This window comes from Nuphar pumila, chromosome 11 (assembly GCF_984573655.1).
Source record: "Nuphar pumila chromosome 11, dmNupPumi1.hap1.1, whole genome shotgun sequence".
Classification (NCBI taxonomy): Eukaryota; Viridiplantae; Streptophyta; class Magnoliopsida; order Nymphaeales; family Nymphaeaceae; genus Nuphar; species Nuphar pumila.
In genome coordinates, this window is record NC_143259.1 from 117,161,570 (window position 1) to 117,168,528 (window position 6,959).

At 41.7% G+C, this 6,959-nt stretch overlaps 1 long non-coding RNA gene across 1 annotated transcript; it reads left to right on the plus strand.

Moving 5' to 3' along the window:
• The first annotated feature begins 5,543 nt into the window (after window positions 1-5,543).
• LOC149823054 (uncharacterized) lies at window positions 5,544-6,746 on the plus strand. Its single transcript, XR_016425716.1, has 2 exons — window positions 5,544-5,719; window positions 6,542-6,746. It is a non-coding gene; the product is annotated as an uncharacterized LOC149823054 (long non-coding RNA).
• The last annotated feature ends 213 nt before the right edge of the window (window positions 6,747-6,959 follow it).

Genomic DNA, 6,959 nt, shown 5'->3' on the forward strand with positions numbered 1-6,959 from the left:
AATATGCAAACATAAAAAATCACATTTCTTGATCCGATTACGGTGATCCAATAGTCAATTCCAAGCAAGTGGACCATCACTACAAGAAAATAGGTTGTTAGCGACGGACGTTAGCGACGGAAAGATTCCGTCGCTAGTTAGCGACGGATTGGCGAGCGACAAATATTCGTCGCTATTATCACTGAATCTTAAGAAAGTAGCGACGGAAGATAGTCCGTCGCCTAGTCCGTCGCTAATTAGCGACGGATGTTGCGACAGATTGTTTTGTCGGTACGATCGCACCATTTACCGACGACGTTAGCGACGGAAACTAGTCCGTCGCTAACTAGCGACGGATGTGGCGACAGAATATAATCCGTCGCTATTTTCGTGAATTTGATTTTACGTTGGCTTAGCGACGGAATTAATCCGTCGCTAACTTTCGAATAACCCTAATCCCAACCAGGTTTTCCTTTTCTTCTTTCGCTGCTCCTGCGCCGGTCCCGCTCCCGCCGTTCGCCGGTCCCGCTCCCGCCGTTCGCCGGTCCCGCCGTTCGCCGGTCCCACCGTCCGCCGGTCCCACCGTCCGCTGGTCCCACCGTTCGCCGCCCGGAGAAAGGTAACGCCCTCCCCCTCCCGTTTCCGGCAAGGGGTTAACCCCCTGCCGGAAAACGCAGGGGGTTAACCCCCTGCGTGCCGGTTCACACAGGGGGTTAACCCCCTCCCGGTTCACACAGGGGGTTAACCCCCTGCCGTTTCCGGCAGGGGGTTAACCCCCGTTTTCACACAGGGGGTTAACCCCCTACCGTTTCTGGCAGGGGGTTAACCCCCTCCCGGTTCACATAGGGGGTTAACCCCCTGCCGTTTCCGGCAGGGGGTTAACCCCCATTTTCATGCAGAGGGTTAACCCCCTGCCGTTTCTGGCAGGGGGTTAACCTCCTCCCGGTTCACACAGGGGGTTAACCCCCTGTCGTTTCCGGCAGGGGGTTAACCCCCGTTTTGACGTAAGGGGTTAACCCCCTACCGTTTTCGGCAGGGGGTTAACCCCCTTCCGGTTCACGCAGGGGGTTAACCCCCATTTTCACGCAGGGGGTTAACCCCCTGCCATTTCCGGCAGGGGGTTAACCCCCTCCCGGTTCACAGGGGGTTAACCCCCTCCCGTTTCCGGCAGGGGGTTAACCCCCTCCCGGTTCACAGGGGGTTAACCCCCTCCCGTTTCCGGCAGGGGGTTAACCCCCTTCCGGAAAACGGAGGGGGTTAACCCCCGCGTTTTTCGGCAGAGGGTTAACCCCCGCGTTTTCCGGAAGGGGGTTAACCCCTTGCATTTTTCGGCAGAGGACCCTTGCCCCTTGCCTTTCCGGTAGGGGGTCGACCCGGGCAGGGGGTCGACCCCCTGTCGGAACAGCAGGGGAGTCGACCCCTTGTCAGAACAGTTTTTTTTCCGTGGTGACTTCATTTTAAAAAATTGTTTTTTTGTGCAGATTTCTCAACGGAACCAACTCGTGCTCGGCCACCTGTGGTAAGTAAATGACAAAAACAATGCAAATCGGGTAAATACCCGTGGTGAGTAAGTGATGCAAACGTATCACATGTTATTTAATTTATTGAATGCAGCACTTTATTGTTCACACACTCACTTAGTTGTTGATATCTAGGACTGCTTTGTTGGAGTTCGGAGATCATGCTGAGCATGATTTTAATGTAGAAATATGGAAGTGTTCTTATTTTTGGAGTACGGAGTCCATGCTAAGCATGGTAGTAGTTAGTGAGATATTGAAGTGTGTTTGCTGCAGGTACATGTTTGCCATTTATTTGATATGAATGATTATGATGTATTGCAATATTTGATGTAATTGTATCCATGCTTGCATGTAGTTACTTTCAATTTGATTTTGACTTCCATGTTAAATTTTATAATAAAAGCATGCTTCAAATGATTGTATCATGTCATTAATAGTTTGCACATGAAAATATTAAGTTATCAATGCATGCATCAAAATTCTTGTTATTGTTTGACATAGTATATTGCATGATAAATTTGATATTTTCTTCATCGTCGCATTCTGATTGTTTTTTTCTTAATTCGTTAGGATACTATTCGTAACATCATACGACAGAATGACTGCAAACCGTGAATGGATGTACCGTAGGATAGTGGACAATGAGTTATCGCATGAATATATGGATGGTGTCGATAGTTTTATTGAATTTGCAACGGCGAGTGTCAGTACGGTAGATCCCACAGGTCGGATTAGGTGTCCCTGCAAGATTTGTAAGAATAATCGATTTGTAGAACCTCATGGCGTTAGACATCACCTATACAGGAAGGGTTTTGTGAGTGATTATCAGAACTGGGCGTTTCATGGAGAAGAATTTAGAAACGATTTTGATGCACGGGTGAATGTGGTGCACGATAATCCATATACGAATTTGATAGTAGATTTTATGATTTACTTAAAGATGCTGATGAGCCACTTTGGAACGGTTGTGAGAGTCACACTATCTTGTCTGCAGTTCTTCAACTAATGAATTTGAAGTCCGAGTATAATTTGAGTCAATCATGTTTTGACCGTTTGTGCATGATTGTGAAGAGTATGTTGCCTAAAGATGAGAAATTGCCACAAAATTTCTATCGTGCGAAAGTTATGGTCAACGCTCTAGGTATGGGTTACAAAAAGATTGATGCTTGTCCAAATCACTGCATGTTGTATTTCAAGGAGCAGGAAAACGACATATCATGCCCGTCATGTGGGCATCCTCGGTTCAAGCCAAAGACAAGAGGCAATGGTAGCACGAGATCAAAGGAAGTTTCATACAAGTCGCTCCGCTACTTTCCTATCACTCCTAGATTGCAGCGATTGTATATGTCTTCAAAGACAGCTAAACACATGAGATGGCATGCAAATAAAGTTCGACACGATGAAAACAAGATCACGCATCCTGTTGACGCTGAAGCTTGGAAGCACTTTGATCGTACTCATCAGAACTTCGCAATGGAAGTGCGAAATGTTAGACTCGGTCTATGTACAGATGGATTTAATCCATTTGGGGGTAGATCAACTCCATACTCATGCTGGCCAGTATTTGTAACTCCATACAACCTTCCACCAAGCTTGTGTATGAAACGTCCAAATCTTTTCTTGTCTCTGTTGATCCCTGGTCCGACCTCACCTGGCCAAAATCTTGATGTATATCTAAGGCCATTGATTGATGAATTAAAAGTACTGTGGGATGACGGTGTTACCACGTATGATGCCCACAAAAAACAAAATTTCAACATGAAGGCCGCTGTTCTATGGACAATCAGTGACTTCCCTGCATATGGTATGTTATCTGGTTGGAGCACACATGGGAGGTTGGCTTGTCCGTACTGCATGGAGGATTCCAAAGCTTTTAGATTGAGGCATGGAAGGAAGCCTTGCTGGTTTGATTGCCATCGTCGATTTCTACCCAGCGATCATCCGTTCCGACGTCAAAAGAATGCATTTACAGCAGGCACAACTGAAATGGAAGGTCCATCCTCAAGATTGTCTGGCATAGAGATTTTAAGAAGATTGCGATACTTTCCAAATGTATTAACAGATGCCCGCAGTCCTACACCCTTCCGTGGATTTGGGAAGGAACACAATTGGACGAAAAAATCTATTTTTTGGGAACTACCGTATTGGCCGACCCTATTGATACGACATAATTTGGATGTGATGCATGTAGAGAAAAATGTGTTTGATAATGTGTTCAATACAGTAATGAATATTAAAGGAAAAACGAAGGATAATCCGAAGGCCCGTATGGATTTAAAATTAATATGTAAAAGACCAGAATTGGAACTCAAAGAGTATAATGGCAAAGTACTGAAACCAAAGGCGAAGTACGTGCTCGGACCTAATCAAATAAAACATGTATGTCAATGGTTGAGACAACTGAGATTTCCAGATGGATATGTCTCTAACATTGCTCGGGCTGTGAAGATTGACGATGGACAGTTATATGGGTTGAAGAGCCATGATTGTCATATCTTTATGCAACGATTGATACCCCTAGCATTCCATGATATGTTAGACAAACCTATATGGGGGGTATTGTCTGAGTTGAGCGGATTTTTCAGAACATTGTGCGCATCGGAGGTCATTGTATCAGATGTAAAGAATCTCGAGGACTCTGTCATCACCACTGTTTGTCTGTTAGAAAAGATATTTACGCCAGCATTTTTCGATGTTATAGAACATTTGATCATACATCTGCCATATGAACTAAGGGTTGGTGGTCCTGTGATAGGTATATCATATAACTAATTAGATGCTTGATTAGTTCAAATGCACATTCTGAGAACTTGGTGTGTATTTTTTTACAGATGATGTTGCGCCTGTATACGACCCACCTACACCAGTTGATCGCACAAGTCAACAGCCAACACAGGAAACAGGGTCTTCACAGGCTGGCACAAGAAGACTCATTCGAATAGTGTATATCGATAATCGACCGTAAGTATTTTGTTTTCAATTATTGCATATCTTTTAAATATTTTATATTGATATTTACTGTGTAACAATTCATGTGCAGCACGAGGTTTGAGCCACAAGAAGTAGTACGGGAGATTAGGAATTCACTTCTTCAACATCTACTAGGACCAGTTGCTCAATAGAAAGAGTACCCAAAGGAGGTATTAGACAGATTGTGGTCCTCATTCATGGTATACAGTTGTTCCTCATAGTTAATGTGTTTCATATTTAATTTATTTAAGCAATGTCTACTAACTTTCTGAAAATATTTGTAGGCTTCGAATCGCTTTGCAACTACGGTGGAAGAAAATGATGCAAGGAAGGTGTGGCAGAAGGTGGCTGCCAATCGATTTGCAGACATGCTGCACACTATGAAGACTGCAGCAAAAAAAGCATCTGGCGTAGTAGATGATCCATTACTGTGGAAGGGCCATGGTCCTATTACTATCAGGAGAGATTACTGGGATGAAATGTGCGATATGTGGGCGGGAGATGCATTTAAAAATCGCTCTGCGAAGGCTTCACAAAATCGATCGAAGATGCCCGAAGCCCATCTACACACAGGTGAATCTAAGACATTTGGGAGCCACCTAAAGAAAATGGTAACTCATCAATATATAATATTAATTTTATAAGTATAGTTGCAAATTTGTGTACTAAATCTTTTGTCATTTAACTTCGCAGGAAGCAGAAAAAGGAGGCAGTGTACCATATAAGGATGTGTTTGTAGAAACACATAAACGGAAGACCACGGGAGTCTTCGTATCAGAGAAGGCGAGAACGACAACGGTATGTATTAATTCTATTAATAATCATTGCAATATATATGCAAGTCATCATAATGTTATCATTAATTATTAATGAATACTTTAAACATTATTTTGTAGGAGGCATATGAGCAACAAATGGTAGAGCGATATGGTGAAGACGCTACTCAGCATCCATCATTTGATCCTACAGCATGGGTGACTGCAGCAGGTGAACCCAAAAAAGGTCGCGTGTTCGGGTTTGGGAGTAATATGAACACTTCACCAGTTATTGGTTCTTCCAGTTACGGCTCACCAACTTCTTGCGCCGACATAAGCTCCAAGCAGCCGACTATTCTTTCCGGTGATGATGTACGCGAGATCATTAATGAATCACTGAATAACTACTTCCAATACACCGTCGCCCCCTTTCTCCGAAATGAGATCAAGGCCGCTGTTCAGGATAGGGGATCTTCGATTCCAGGTCCCTCTCAGGTATAATCACATATATAGTTTTTTTGACTATCTTAAAGCACATCTGAGCATGGTAGAATCACATATAGAGTTTTTCTAGATGCCTTAGAACACATATGAACATGCTATAATCACATATTCAATTTTTTTACTGCCTTAGCACACATATGAGCATGATAGAATCACATATATATATATTTAACTTTTTGTCTGTCTTAGAGCACATATGAGCATGATAGAATCACATATAAAGTTTTTTTGATTGCATTAGAACACATAAGCATGCTATAATCACATATTCAGTTTTTTTACTGCCTAAGAACACATATGAGCATATTATAATCACATATTCTGTTTTTTGACTGCCTTAGCACACATATGAACATGCTATAATAACATATAGAGTTTTTTAACTGCCTTAGAACACATATGAACATGTTATATATCATTTATGATAGAATCACATATAAAATTTTTGGCTTTGCCTGCCTTAGAGCACATATGAGCATGCTATATTCACATATTCAATTTTTTTACTGCCTTAGCACACATACGAGCATGATCGAATCACATATATAGTTTTTTGCTTGCCTTAAAGCACATCTGAGCATGGTAGAATCACATATAGAGTTTTTTTATATGCCTTAGAACACATATGAACATGCTATAATCACATATTCAATTTTTTGACTGCCTTAGCACACATATGAGCATGATAGAATCACATATAGAGTTTTTTTATTGCCTTAGATCACACATGAGCACATGATAGAATCACATATAGTGTGTAATTTATTTCATTATATTTTGTTTATCAATACTGACTGTTCTTTTCTTGTGTAGGCTGCTAGCGATAATCAGGGTAGTGGAGCTGAAGGGACAGATAAAGACAATGAACAAGAAGACGCACAAAATCTTGGCGATGATTAGAGGACTGTGTTGAAGAAGTTCTATTTTTTTTATTTTTCCTAATTGTAATTGTTGAATTGTAAATAATTAAACTTCTTAGTTTTAAGGTGGAACGATTAATTATTATAGATACTTGTTATATGAATTTTTTTGTGTGGTTTGTTTTTTATTTACAGGAAATATAAATTGTACAGGAAATATAAATTGTACAGTTCTCCGTAATTAATTTTTAAATAAATTTTTTTTGATTTTTTTTCGTTTTTGCGACGGATTAGCGACGGATGATTCCGTCGCTATTCATATTAATCTAGCGACGGCTTAGCGACGGAATTAAATCCGTCGCCACGCCGTG